The following is a 15,640-nucleotide window of genomic DNA, read 5'->3' as shown; positions in this document are numbered from 1 at the left end:
ATCCCAGGACCCTGAGATCATGACCTGAGCCGAAGGCAGACGCTTAACCATCTGAGCCACCCAGGTGCCCCAAGTGAACCAGTGTTTTCAAGACACTGTGCTACCAGTTCCACAGAAATTATTGACAAAATATTGACAAATATATACATATTTGTTTATTTTTACTTGATAACTCATTCTATGTGAAAACCCCATAGAGAGCTTAGCCAGAAAGTAGTCACAATAAGTCAGCTTTACACCACAGAGTCCTTTCTCTTGAAAGCTCAGGTGAATTTTATTGGATCGAGATTTGCACATAGATTCTGTTGAAAGAAAACTTTCTTTTTCTAGTTCATTGGTTACCACAACCTGGGAGTCCTATGTGCCATATGTTGGGACATTTCAGTCATTAGTAATTCTGGTGTAAGAATGATTACTCATAAAATACATTTTAAATTAGGGAAGGTGAACAGTGGATAAGTTGTTACGAACAGAAAAAGTGGGTAGGAAACCAACAAGGGAAGGAATGTGGACAGGGACACATAATTTGGTTGTATGGAAATAAGAGTAAGGTAAATTCAGGTTAATGAGTTAAACAGATCATTGTTATGGAGGAAAGCCTCTCTTATGGGGTTAAAAACTACAGGACCAGAAAAACAAGGTGCACTCAGTGTCCAAACTGAATACAGTCTTTAAGCTCAGTGGTCTTGAAATTGAGCTTTCCTCAGATAACCGACAATTAGAACCAGCTGAAGCCACAAAAGTGACCTCCTAGGAAATAAAATATGTCACAGTTCCTGCCAGAGATGATGCCAATATGTCTCCAGCTAAAACTGAAAACATTTGGTCTTGAATGGACCTAGTAAGCTGTCCGTGATTATATAGCCATAAACTTTAGTGATGGGATAGGAACAAAGCCAGATTGCCATAGAATAGAGTACAAGAGTGATGCCAGAGCAAATAAAAATCTTTAAAGAAATGTGGTGGATACAGATTCCATTGGAATGTAAACATTTTTTTGATAGCCAATTTTATTTCTTTGAATTTCATTTGTTTATTTTAACAATTACTTCAATGAAGCAAAAACCTACTTAGAAATAACCTCATTATGTATTAAAAAAACTTAAGTAGTTATAGGAAAATTTAAATAAAATTTAAAGCTCTTAAACTTCTTTATCTTTCAAATTAGTCACTAGTTTTTATTTGTAGGGGTTATGTTTTAATATTCATGAGGATAGATTCATAAAAAATATTAAACCTTGAATATTTTAGAATAAAGATGTCTAAGCAAATGACTTACTGTTATCTTTCGAAGCTAATATTAATTTCTTAAGATTTTTGGTTAAAATATAAAACAGTTTTACTACTCAATACACTAAACCCCTTTAAACTTTGAAAGATATATATATTTAAACAGCTTTATTGAGATGTAATTTGCATAATGTAATTCACCTGTTTTAAGTATACAATTCAATGCTTTTTAGTATATTTAGAGTTGTGCAGTCATTAACACAATCTAATTTAGAACTTTTCCATCACACCAAAAAGAAATTTCATAGCTGCTATCAGTCATTCCCTTCGCTCCTCGCTAATCTCTAATCTCTGGCAACTATAACTTGACATTTTGTCTCTATAGAATTGTCAATTTTATGTAAACAAAATCAGGAAATTTTATATGAATAGAATTTTATGTAGTTGTTTATGACTGGCTCCCTTCACATACCATTATTTTGTAGTGTGTATCAGTATTCCATTTCTTTTTATTGCAAATAATATTCTATTGTATGTATACATCACATTCTGTTTATACATTCATCAATTGAACATTTGGGTTTTTTTTCCATTTCTTGAAAATTATGAATAATACTCCTATGGACCTTTGTGTACAACTTTTATGTTGACATGTATTTTTATTTCTCTTGAGTAGATATCTAGGAGTGGAATTGCTGATTTATATGGTAACTATATATTTAACATAGAAATATATTTTTATCAGTGAATTTCCTTTCTGTAAAAATAACAGAAAAACAAAACCACTTTCCAAAAAAATCTACAATTTTTTTTTTTCCCAAGAAACTTTATAGAACATTTTCAGTCATCCATACCAATCATTACCTATTTTGGAAATTAAAAAAAAAAAATTAAGGAATCAATTCAAAAACTCTGTGTTCCAAATCTAAGATGGTGGCCTCTGCCAAACACACATTTTTGTCAAAATAGCATTTGTATTTGCTGCAGGTTCTCTAAAAACCTAAATGACAAAAATGATCACAAAAGGTAGTAATTTTGTAATTTTTTGGCTGAGTGGTCCTGAGTCTATTGGCACCCAGCAATGAGGAAAATTATTTATAAACAGCCACATCATATGCTAGGCCAAAGTTCTGTCTTGCCTCCGACTTAAAAGTCTTGCAAAAGTGTTAGTGTGGCAAAGATTTTACATTGTTAATCAATTCTTATCAAACTCAATGTAGAAGTTAACTTTTTTCCTTATATAATCAATCTCATATCATATACTATTATTTTTGTACATTATTATTGATATATTAGAGGCTCTTAAAGTAGATTATAAACCAAAAGAGCCTAAAGATTTGTTTTCTTTTTTTTTTTTTTTAAGACTTTATTTATTTATTTGACAGAGAGAAAGATAGCGAGAGCAGGAACACAAGCAGGGGGAGTGGGAGAGCGAGAAGCAGGCTTCCTGCGGAGCAGGGAGCCCGATGTGGGACTCGATCCCAGGACCCTGGGATCATGACCTGAGCCGAAGGCAGAAGCTTAACGACTGAGCCACCCAGGCGCCCAAGATTTGTTTTCAATATCCATAAGTTTAAAGGCATTTTAATCTTTTAAGATTGGAAACTTAACAAGTGTCTTACTTTATAAATATTTTAGTTCTATTAAATGAGGAATTATAACTGTCTTTTTAACAGATTCTAAAGTAATGATTTAATAATCACAAGTTAAGGCAACCCTGGAGAGGGATAATGGTCACCTAATTCTATCCATTCATTTTTGAGAGGTCAAATTTCCCTTTAAAGTTCTTTTTTTTTCTTTTCCCTTAGTAGTCCAAGTTGACATTAGTAATGGAAATAGAGGAAAAAATAATGTTTACTTATTTTCCTTATGCTTGAGGCATTATTTGTTACATTAAACAACATTATCCTGATTTCCAGTAACTTACCAAGTTCCATTCATTATTAATCCAGGTTTGGAGATGAATCAATACTTGTGAATCAGAAACTACCTTTCTTATATAATATAGCAGAATTGATCACTGATAGAGTGGAAACTTTAATCCAGGGTGATCTAACACCAAAATATGTATGCTTTTTCCACCGCACAAAGATACTTCTCAATTGAATTCATTCATGTAATAAACAAATGCTTGTCCATTGAATGCATGTTTGTGTGCTAGGTGCTAAGGTTATACAATGGAATACCACAGTTTCTGCTCAAGAGAAGACTAAATTCAACCAGGAGAGACAGAAGTAATTATTGTGTGTAATTACAGTAAGAAGTTGTAAGTGGAACTTTAGGCATATAATACATGGGATAGAAGATGTGAATGACCACAATTAGGCTGTGGGGAAAGAGGTTGAGAATTCTGTTAGTAGAAAGTGATGCATATTATGAGAGCTATGGATAGCAAATAGACTAACTTTAGAAGAAAGCATGGGACAGGAGAAAGTATGATGCATACAGACTAATGATAGGAAGTCCAGAATCCAGAGCCCATGCACTGGAATGTGATGTGATGCAAACAATCTGGAATGAACACCTTAAGATAGATCACGAAGCTTCTTCTATGCTGAGCTACAGATGATTCACTTTTCCTCAAGGCTAGTGAGTGAGATAGGGGAACAGTAATCTGGTGAAAGTCTATGTATCAAAAATAGATTTGTAGCAAGAGTTTGAAAATAAAGCAGAACTTGTCCTAATGTCTACATGTTTATATTTAGATGGGGTGCCCCAACCCTGGGAGTCTAACTTGAGAAATGCCAGAAGCCATGCTGGGTCATTTATTCATTCATTCATTCATATACTTATTTAGAAAACAAATACTCCAACTATGTTTAAACATTTTAAAATTATAAAGTAGTTCACTGCAGAATTCTTAAACATTTTTCTCTTAGAAAAAAATGAAGGCTTTTGCTTTAGTGAATACTAATTCTTCCAACTTGCTTTTCCTTTCTTTGCTCTCTGTTGGAATCTGGCAATTCTACTCGAATGTCATTGAGATTGAGGCAAGTAGCCTTCTTTTATTGCAGAACAGATGTTCTAAGTGTTGGGTTCATTCGACATGGGTTGGGATTGAGACATCACAGCTGTTATAATTTAATTCTAGTGAGGTCAAAAGGCTTCATCATTATCAGTTCAAATATTCATAAAATATAATAAAATTTACACATATTTCCAATTAAATTGAATTTCACTTAGTCATGGTACATTGTAAACTCTACAATCACCCACTGTCATATATGGTAGCATGGGCTATGGTTTGACAAGTCAATATTCATTTCCATGATTACAATCTGAGGGGTTTTATTTGTATATATAACAATCATTACTGTCTTATTTTTATTACAATACTGAGAGGAGCCTGATTGAAAACAGCAGGAAAGATATCTTTCTGCATTACTGTCTTATTTCCAGACAATAGATACTCTGAGAACCTTTCTACATAACCAGATTCTCTGAATATTTTCCTGTTAACCATGGGGAAAAACAGAACATTTCTAAAAATCTATAGTGTTTGCCTATCACTCTTCAACTTTCTAAATCAGAAAAGTCAATAATTAATTTTGAACAATATCAGATTCAGTACAAAAAGACTGTATGATGAGCTTCCACAAATGATTAACTTCCATCTCAAGCAAAAATAATAGCAACTGTTTTGAAATAGATCATTCTTAACCTAAATAAGTTAGTGCACTGCAATTTAGTGATAAAGATTGTTAAAATAAGTTGACTTTGCAGTTTTCTGGTTATTTCACTCTTAACCACTGAATCAGATCCAATCTATATTGATGCAATCAATTTGTGAGAGGTAGCTATTACTATAGCTCCTTCGTTCCTTCGTTCCTTCCTTCTTTCCTTCTTTCCTTCTTTTTCTCTCTCTCTCTCTTTCTTCCTTTTTGTATTCTAATTTTGTCCTTACCACCCTGTTGTTAAATCATGGTTTTGGCAGTTGGAGGTCTGCAAGGTGATATCTCACTCTCAGATACCACAATGTGTCTCGGCAATCTGAAAGCAATCCCAGCTTTTATACCTGAATTTTGTCACTTTCTCAAGAGATTTGCTTCTTGCTATCATATATTAAATCAAGTTCTCCCTTCCTAATGTATCTTGCGTACCTCTTACTCAAGAATATAGATTCTTTCTGGGACATTATCATTAAAATAAAATAAATAATAGCAATAATAAATATGATTCTCCCTCTTGATTCTGAGATGCTTTCCATCTTCCCCCTCATTTCTCTCATTCCCTTCATGGGCATACTTCTTGAAAGAATCACCACCCACAGTCTCTTAACTTCTGAATCTGCCTTTCACTTATCTGTCCACAACTGGCTGGAGGCAGCTTTTACCATATATATTTTTTTTTCAATAATTATTGCTAAATCCATTGGCAGCAATTCCTCTCACCCGATCTTATTAAATGTTACAACAGCAGTTAAGTTGCTCCTATATGCCAACCTTTTCCTCATTATTTTACATTTTCTTCTCCCTTCCCTTTGTTTCCCCCCCACACTTTGTTTACTGTGACCATAGTCACTGGTTTTCTGTATACAATCCCAGCATAATTACTAAGAGTGCCCCTTTTCCCTCAGAAATGGCTCAGTTGGATAATTCTATAGTAAACATGTATTTGCAAAGCAAACTATTCTAATTTCTCAAATCTCAAAAATAAATGTCACTTCATCAGAAATGTCACCAGACAATCTTTACAAAGCATTCCCTAATTTACAGTTTTATCCCTTACTTTGTTTCCTTTAAGCAGATGTTTTAATTATCATGTATTTCATTATGTTCCTATCTGACTAGAAGGCCCAGAATTATTTTATATACTGCCAGGAAAGCAGCAACTTTTTCACACTATGAATTATTGTTTTTGTATCACTCATAATTTTGATTTTAAAGTTTTGAAAAGAACGGTTTGAATTTTATTCAACATTTATGACTTTTGTACATATAAAAAATCATAACTATAAGCAAAATAAATTGGTGCAGGTATCCCTAAGCCTTCCTTGAATTCACAGTCCAACTTTTTGTTTTTTGATTCACAGTTAGTGATGTCCATGTTTTCCATGGAATGCTATTAGAGAATTGACAAATGCAGAGAAAAAAGAAATCTTTTATTTTTCCAAAGATTTCTTTATCATTGTTTCCTGGATTTTAAATGAAACCACTGGCTCACATTTTGCAAGTTTGGTGTTGTCACTTTCTTAATTTCAGCAGAAGTGATCAATAATCAGGACTCCTCTTCCTTCTTTAAATAATCCTGTATATCTTGTGTACAGAAATGTCTGTGGAGTTACCTTTCAAGACCTACCACCAGCAATAACAGCTATATGTGCTCTTACATGAGCTTGTGTCTACACCAAATAGGACTGCCTCATTATTTCTACTTCCTGTCAACTTAAGCCAATTCCAGTCCTGCTCTCTTCCCCGGATCCTTGCATGCATCTCTTGCTTATACTTATAAGTTGAAGGGAAATCCCCTTTCTTTTATGTTAGTTAATTAGACTAATTAATTACATTAATTAATATGAGAGGCACTGCTATGTCTGTGAATTCCTTTCCCCTAAGGACTGAGAAATTTTGTCATGCAAAACATGACTCCACTAATAGTGATATATGAACTGCCCGACCAAATGTGCCCACAGGCAGAGAGTGATAATTACTTCTATTTTGACTACTAAAAAATGGCTTCCTGGACCATAGTAACAGAAAGGCACTATTAAACAGACAATGAATCCTAAGTTCAGAGACCTTAAAATGCAAAACAAAACCAAAAAGATGCATTTTAGTATTAGTAAAATAAAGGCTATCTTTGGTTGACATTTTTCATTGGCCAATGAATGCTCCCTCTGGACTGAAAGGCTCATGAGGTTCTGTCTATTTTGTTCCACAACCTTGAACAACAGGCCTAAGGTAGTGCTGCTGCATATTAACTGTTACATATTCATTTCCTGAATGAATGTATAAATCAAGCCACATAGTGGAAAACCTCTACAAATTGCTAATTTATTTTACAGAGTGAATTTATCAAAAGCTCTAAAGTAAAACCATTTCAATCTTAGGGCTTCTTATTTCTTAATTTGTTTTTTTAAGTGATAAAATTTAACACAAAAACCAAACAATAAAGTTATCATACTCTCTCTTTATATATTTAATTTTATGATTATATTTTATAGGCAAATATTATCAAATAATCATGTATTGTACATAATAGTCGATTGATATATATAATTTATATATGAGTGCTATCATATATATATATTTAATTACAAAACATATTTTGACTATTGGCTATCTCTGACTATAAAATATACAATTATACCTATATAACATTATATATATATATAATTAGATATAAAAACAGATACAAAATTTTATTAAATTTCACTCTATGTTTTTCAATCAGAAGTTTGGAATTTAACACCTAATGTTTAATGTTATAAACTCTTTTTACCTTATCAAATTGCCACAGAGACACCTTTAAATTCTGCTCTTTAATGTAGCTGTCTTTGCAAACTGGAGGAGTGTAGTTATATCATACAAAGAAATAAAAAACAGTATGAAGACAGTTTTTCCCAAGAAAAGTTTTGCGAATGTTTTGTGATTGCAATGCATTACTTTCTATTTAAAACTCCAAGAGTTGTAGGCTTTGTTTAAAAAATTGGCAGTTATAATTTTACTACCTATGAGAATTGGTGAATTCGCACATAAAGATGTGTCTTGTTGTGTACTTAATGATACATCTTCTCTCACTTCACCTAAGAGAAACGGCAGGGTTTTACCCTGACAATGTCACAGCTGTTTTAAATGCCCTTACTTAGACATTTCCCAGCTTTTATAGCTTGTGTAGCTGTCAGCAGCAATGACTTTTTCTTTGTTAGGCAAGGAGGTGTCTAAACTTATAATTAGACCTTGGTTATGAACTATGTAACTAGTTAATCATAGCTTTCATTAGGGCTTTTTGCATTCCAAAGGGATTTGAATGTAGCCAAGAACGGTGGCATGCACCAAACGAAGCCAGCTTGAGTTATTTTAAGATTTATTTTCTAATTTACATAAAAATGTGCATCTTCACCATATGACCCATAATTATCATCATCTGAACTAACATTTGATATATTTAAATTACCTAAAATGTTTGCATCACCTGTAACATCATTGTTCAAACTTGTCCCCCTTTTTTAGTTACATCATTTTAATTACATTACTGGGATATGTGTAAGCAAATAGCAACAATCTTTAACCAAATAACCATCAGAACATTGCCATCTTAACACATATAATCATACTAATACAAACAAATCTACAAAAATAATGCATTTTAATTAAAGTTCAATATAATGTTTATGTTGCTTAATCAAAGATAAATCATTAAGCTTCAGATTATTTTGAGTTAATGAAGCCTAGTCAATGTGTGATTTCTTAATTTTTCACTTCTTTTCTCTAATGAAACTTCCATGAAACTTTCATTAGTACAGTATGACTTCTCACTACTTGTATTTCATTCATGGCAAAAGCTTCATTCATGATTTGAGTATGACTGATTTTTTGTTTCCTATTAGCACTGCTATTTGAAGGTGCCCAACGTAATCTTAAACATGTATCAGAGGATACAAAAATAGCTTGGCAATATTTGGTTAAAAGATGATCACTAGGGCACGTGGGTGGCTCAGTTGGTTAAGTGCCTGCCTTCATTCGGCTCAGGTCAGGATCCCAGAGTCCTGGGATCAAGTACTGCATCTGGCTCCCTGCTTAGCAGGGAGTCTGCTTCTCCCTTGGCCTCTCCTCCACCCCGGCTTCTGCTCTCTCTCACTCTTTCTAAAATAAATAAATAAAATCTTTAAGAAAATAAATAAAATAAAAGATGGTTACTTAAATCATGTAAAACACAGTCAAAATAAAATTTAAATTATCCTTCAAATAAAAATAAATTAAATTAAAACATTCATAGATAATTTTAATGTAGCTGTATTTGCCCCCCTAGAATTATTTCTCTGGAACTCACAAGCTTCTCATTTTTTCACAGTGTTTACCACTGTCAACCTTAAAAGTAAAATAGCCAGTTAGTTTACCAGTGGAATAGGTTTACTGAGGAATAGCAGAGGAATTGCAATTTGGGACACATAAGCTACAGCAAACCATAGGTAAGCCCTGAGATCAAAGGAGAGGAACTGCTGCTTTATAAAGAAAAGGAGGAGGTTGGGAGGGGCTGCTTTGGAAGTCCATCGAGGAAAGTGAGAGTTCTGGGTAGTAATGGTTTCTCATTGGCTGAGTTGTGGAATTTTCTAATTGGCTGAGTTTGTTGCTGAGCAAGAAGAAATTCTTTCTTCTTGCTAAAGTAGTGAAGTAGGTTTTTTGCTGTTGGGAATGCAATGTCTCTTCCTGTAGGGGACAGCAGTTAATGAGAATTTGTAGGGCATGAGAGCCCCCTCTCTGGCCTCCCGATTTCACTTTTTTTTTTCTCTGACTTCACTTTAAATGAGGTTTTCTTTATTCAGTTTTATAACACTAGAACTGTCTTTTTACTTTATGGACACATTAGGTCCATTGGTATTCTATACTTCATAATTCGGTAGGGTTTTCTTCTCTTCCTGTGTAGCATAGACTTTACAGATCACAAGCTCATTAACAGCATTGAAAATACTGTAAAAGCCCTTTGCCCCTTTTTACCTTCTGTTTTGTTTTCACTTAACTTGCAACACTCTAACTCTACTGAACTCAACTTTCTATTTTTTCCAGACGAGAGTTATTAGAGAAAGTTTGAACAGAGCAGGCAAAGTTTTGATTACAAATCTCAGATTGCCCTCAACACACCAAGAAATTCTCCTAATTTTTTCAGATCAACTCATGCTTTGATTACTTTTAAATATGTCCTGTTCTCCTGTAATTACTCCCTCAAAACAGAAGATCAATAGATTGTTTTGTCACCTAAATTACAGATATTACCGTAACAATAAGAAAAAGTCAACCCCCGGGGCCTGGGTGGCTCAGTTGGTTGAGCAACTGCCTTCGGCTCAGGTCATGATCCTGGAGTCCCAGGATCGAGTCCCGCATCGGGCTCCCTGCTTGGCGGGGGGTCTGCTTCTCCCTCTGACCCTCCCCCGTCTCATGTACTCTCTCTCTCTCTCATTCTCGCTCTCTCAAATAAATAAATAAATCTTTAAAAAAGAAAAAGTCAACCCCTTCCATCTTTATTCTACAAATATACCAACACAAAAGCATTCTTATAGCTCAGTATCTTCTACTCTTTTGTTCCTGTTCCATTTAAGCAATGGCTGGAAACTCAGCTCATGGGCCAAAAATGACCCTGCTGCCTACTTTGGAAAGTAAGAGTTTTACTTAAGCACAGCAATGCCCATTCTCTTACTTGTTGATGTCTGCTTTCCTGATGAAATGGCAAAGTTGACTAGTTTTAACAAAGACTGCTCCTCAAGGCATAAAATACTTACACTTTACAGAAAACTTTGCCAAATCTTCACTAAAAGCAAATAGCAATTCTCATCTAATGGTGAACTTGAAAATATTTACTTTGGACTTTATCTTCTTCAGTCTTCTTAAGAATATTTTTAAGTTATGGGCGCCTGGGTGGCTCAGTTGGTTAAGGGACTGCCTTAGGCTCAGGTCATGATCCTGGAGTCCCGGAATCGAGTCCCGCATCGGGCTCCCTGCTCGGCGGGGAGTCTGCTCCTCCCTCTCCCGCTCCCCTCTCTTGTGCTCTCTCTCTCAAATAAATAAATAAAATCTTTAAAAAAAAAAAAGAATATTTTTAAGTTATAATACATTTATTTTATTTTATATTCAGACTTTTTCTCCAGACTAGATCCTTTCCTATTGCCTTTAACTATCCTTAAATATCTATTTAAAAAAGCAACAACAAACATCAAGCAACTAACCCTTAACTACATTACTACCCCCACCCCATAGTTATCTTATCTCCTCTACTTTTAAGCCAGATTAGTTCCAATTGTTTTTATTCCTGACAGCCACGTTATCACTCCCCACTAACTCTTCTTAGTACAATTTGGGTCTAATTTCCAAATTCCATCAAAACACAAACATGAAGCCTCTATCACCTATGAAATGGTTCCCAAACGTATCTGTGCATCAGAATCATGTGGAGGGCTTGGTAAAACACAGATTGCCAAACAAAGTTTACTGAAGTAAATTTGTAAATGGCTGGCTGCCATTTTTCCATCAGGTGAGGAAGTAGAACAGAGGAGTGGGAAGAAAAGGTTAGTCTCTCCACTGGGCAGAATTTATTTGCATGTCTACAGACATTTATTTGCAGGTGCATCAGTTATCTAGCACTTGGATAACCACAAAGTGGCTCAAAGACAAAGAAAGCCCAGAATCCTCTTTGAACCAAAATCAGAGTCAGACAACTCAGAGGAATGTACTTTAAACAACACATGGTTTATCAATGAACCACAGATGTTTTCCTTTAGCTTTTATATACCGATTTGTAAACCATTTTTTAGAATGACTATTTGATTAATGTGGCTATCTTTGATCACCATACAGTGTTAAGTTTTGTAAGAGCAGGAAACCAATCTTTTTTGCTTATCTCTCCACCCCCCAGCACAGTATTAACACAGTGTTTTAAATATAATAGCTCTGCAGTGCCTCAGTTGCTCAGTCATTTGAGTATTGGCTCTTGGCTTCAGCTCAGGTCATGATCTCATGGGTTGTGGGATCTGCCCCACAGCTGGCTCCCTGCTCAGCAGAGAGTTTTCTTGAAGATTCTCTCCGTCTGCCCCTCCCCTCTCTCTCTCTCTCCCTCTCCTTCTCTCAAATGAATAAATCCTTAAAAAAAATAAATAAATATAGTAGCTGCTCAATAACTATTATTTAAATAAATAATAACCATAATCAGATTTAATTAAAATAGTTGAATACAAATTTAATTAATATTAATAGATAACATTAATTCTATCATACTTATGGCAAAGAATATAAATATAAGGATGATAAAATAGCACTAAGGTCTAAGACTATGGGTTTTAGAGTTAGACGTAGGTTCACTCTAGCTCTGCTATTTATACACACACACATTTAAAATTCAATGGCCAATTAAGTGATTTTATATCAACTATATGAGCAGAAAATTAAAAATGAAACAATATTGTATATCCCCCAAATTGTGACTTAACTGTAACAACCAATTTCTGATTTCTAAATTGGAAATTTAACTTAGAATTACAATTTATAAATTGCCATTTCCTTTTCATGCATTTGTTAGTAAAACTATCAATCATAAAATATCTCATTACAAAATGAGTGTGAAAAAATACTAAGCTTGTATAAACTTTTAATAACCAAAATAAAATATTTGAAATATCAGAAATGTGAAGAAAAAACAAACTCTTTGAAAACATAATTAAGTCAATATAATTAAAGAAGCTGCAGAAAGTTGTGAGGACCGGGGTTTGTTAAAAAGGATGATGGTAGGATAATTGTTTTCTGGACTTCGTCAAAGTTAACTAAAATATATTCTTTCTCTCTGGGAGGAGACATGCTGTGATTAGTTCTCTATGCTTCATAACAAATTACCTCAAACTTAGCAGTTTCAAACAACCCCATTTATTTTCTCAAACTTATTATGGGTTAGAAATCCAGGCATATTAACTAGGGTCTCACAATGCTGCTATGAATGTGTTAGCCAGAATTGAAGTTTCTGTTTGAAAGATCTCCTAGAGAATGATCTTCTTTCTTGTTCTTATTATTTTTGACAGCATTTATGGCAGCTTGTGTCTTCAAAGACATTAAGAGAAGTTATAAACAACCCAATAGATAGATGATAGATAGATGCTGATAGATAGATAGATAGATGATAGATAGATAGATGATAGATAGATAGATAGATGATAGATAGATAGATGATAGATAGATAGATATAGACTAGGTAGAAGAAAGATATAAGCAGTGGAAAGAATGCCCAGGGGCAGAGTCCCAAGTTCTTGAAGGTGAATGACAGAAACATGAACTGGAGGCAAGAAAGGTGATAAGTAAGCTACCTATTAAAAGCTGGAGGGCACAACATCCTGACCCTGTGGTTTCAAGACCTTGGGGCTGACAGACCAAAGAGCTCAGGTGCAGAGCATGTGCTCTCCTCTTCCACCTCTGCCCCAGGATAGCCCCTACACTCATTTTAATGCATTTGCTTTGAGAGCATAGCACCTCCCAGGTGGAGGGAGAAAGGCTGCCTGGACGGTTGGGTTACAAACCTCGTTGGGTCAAAAACTCCCCTTCCCAACCTGTAGGAGTTTCCCAAATGATTGGAAGGGCCTTCATTTGAGACCACCCCACTGTATGTCAGACCTCCTCCCAGCCCAGAGAGACCCAATAATATCCAATCCCAAAATAACCTAGGGTCTGGTTCCATCAACCAGAACCTGCCCACTCTGCCACCCTGAGAGTATACTTTTGCTTTAGTAAATTGCTTTGTGCTTACTACTTTCCTTCTGGCTGTCTTCATTGGAGCACAGATCCCCATGTAAATCTTCTGGTGGGGGAATCCAAGGACAAAGACCTCCATTCATACAACACAGACTCTCCCACAACTGACAGATGATAGATAGATAGATAGATAGATAGATAGATAGATAGATAGATAGATTGATAGATAGATGATAGATAGATATGATAGATAGATTTACTAGCAAGTTTGAGTCTTATAAAAGGTAATGATGGGAGTGACTTCCTACCACCTTTGCCATCAAGAAGTGAAGAGAGTGTCAAGCCATCCTGTTTGCATATACTGTTGGTTACAAGTAAATCACAGATCTGGCCCACACTCAGCGAGAGGGAATCCCACAAAAGTGTCAGTACCAAAGACAAGGATTATTAGAAGTCACCTTGGGGTCTGATCACCACATTGTCTAATGCAAACTCTTGAGGCATTTCACAATTTTCAAAGATTAGTGTTCCAGCTTTGCACAGTGGCAGTATCATAGCCAATGAGGTTTATCTGAGGCGTGATTATTGCTAATTGAAAACTTTTCTCAGAGATTAGTGTTCCATATAAGACTATTATTTAAGGAACTTTAGTAGAACAGAGAACAATAGGGGTTGGGGGGAGGACTGAATGGGAAGAAATCAGAGGAAGACAAACCATATGAGACTCTTGACTCTGGGAAACAAACTGAGGGTTGCAGAAAGGGAGGTGGGTGGGAGGATGGTGTAACTGGGTGATGGGCATTAAAGAGGGCACGTGATATGATGAGCACTGGGTAATATATTCAACCAATGAATCATTGAACATTATATCAAAAACTAATGATTGGCTAATTGAATTTAAATTAAAAAAACTTAAAAATTAAAAAAAAATTAAAAAATAGCAAGGAAAATTGGTGAAATTGTGCAAAGACAAAAACCCATGTGTATCTATGGCTATGTCCTAAAAAGTAAATTTCTTTGAAAAGGAAGTTTGTTAATTTGTTTATTGTTTGTTTCTTCCCTGAGCACCTGCAAACTGAACCTGAAGAGGTACTTGAAAGAGGGGTTTCCATTAATAAATTTGCTTCCTTATTTGGAAAGAACATTTGAACGTCACCAAATAAGTTTAGGACAAAGTTATAAGAAGAAAATAAGTGGCAAGGCAATGAAAGGAGCCAGGTTGATGCTGAGAAATTAGACCATTACTTCAGTTAACAGTCAGTAGTATAGATATGGAGAAAAAAGAAAAAGAAATATCTGATAGAAATATTGTTCAAATGCATTAAATAATAAGATTTGTTGATAGTCAACTTTTAACAAACATAAACTTCCTCAAGTTGTCAAGAAAGTGCTTGAGGTGTGTGTGTGTGTGTGTGTGTGTGTGTGTGTGTGTGGGTGTGTGTGTACAGAAAGAGAGAAATAAAATTAAGCTTCAGTTCTAGACCATTGTAGTGTGTGATATGGATATCACATTTGGGATTGTTGGCAATCTGTAATGGGTCAAATATGTGGTCTATACAGAGACAGTGTGGTTCAACTAATCTGGGCTGAATTTGGTCCCAGCTAGGTTTGCTACTGTTTCTGGGTGGTGGCTTCTGAGAGCTGGGGGTCCATGCTTCTTCATGGCTGATGGGCTCAACTGTCTCCCTCATGTTTCTAAAATCCCTCAGCTGGCTGGTCTGAGCTTGCTCTCAAAGTGAAGGCATAGGTATAAAGTAGAGAATAAAAGTACAATGATTCTTGAGACAGATGCTCAGAACTGGCACATTCTCTTGGTCAAAGTAAGTGAGTTTAAATGGCTAAGAAACACACCCAGAGGAACTGCAAAGTTGTATTTTAAAAGATGTGAAACTAATAGGACCATTTCAAACAGCAAATACAACCTAGATTAGAATTGTGTCTATTATTACCTTTACTAATACAGAAAGTTGTAAAAAAAATATACCAAAAGTTTGTCTCATATTGGGCCTCCTACTGATGCGTCAAGA

The 15,640-nt window shown here is 35.0% G+C and overlaps 1 pseudogene; it reads left to right on the top strand.

Annotated features, from left to right (window-relative positions):
• The first annotated feature begins 14,144 nt into the window (after positions 1 to 14,144).
• LOC123325323 lies at positions 14,145 to 14,266 on the top strand (annotated as a pseudogene).
• Positions 14,267 to 15,640: the final 1,374 nt, after the last annotated feature.

The sequence above is a fragment of the Neomonachus schauinslandi genome, chromosome 7 (assembly GCF_002201575.2).
Source record: "Neomonachus schauinslandi chromosome 7, ASM220157v2, whole genome shotgun sequence".
NCBI lineage: Eukaryota > Metazoa > Chordata > Mammalia > Carnivora > Phocidae > Neomonachus > Neomonachus schauinslandi.
The sequence above is the reverse complement of the archived record's forward strand: the minus strand, read 5'-3'. Positions and strand labels throughout refer to the sequence as shown.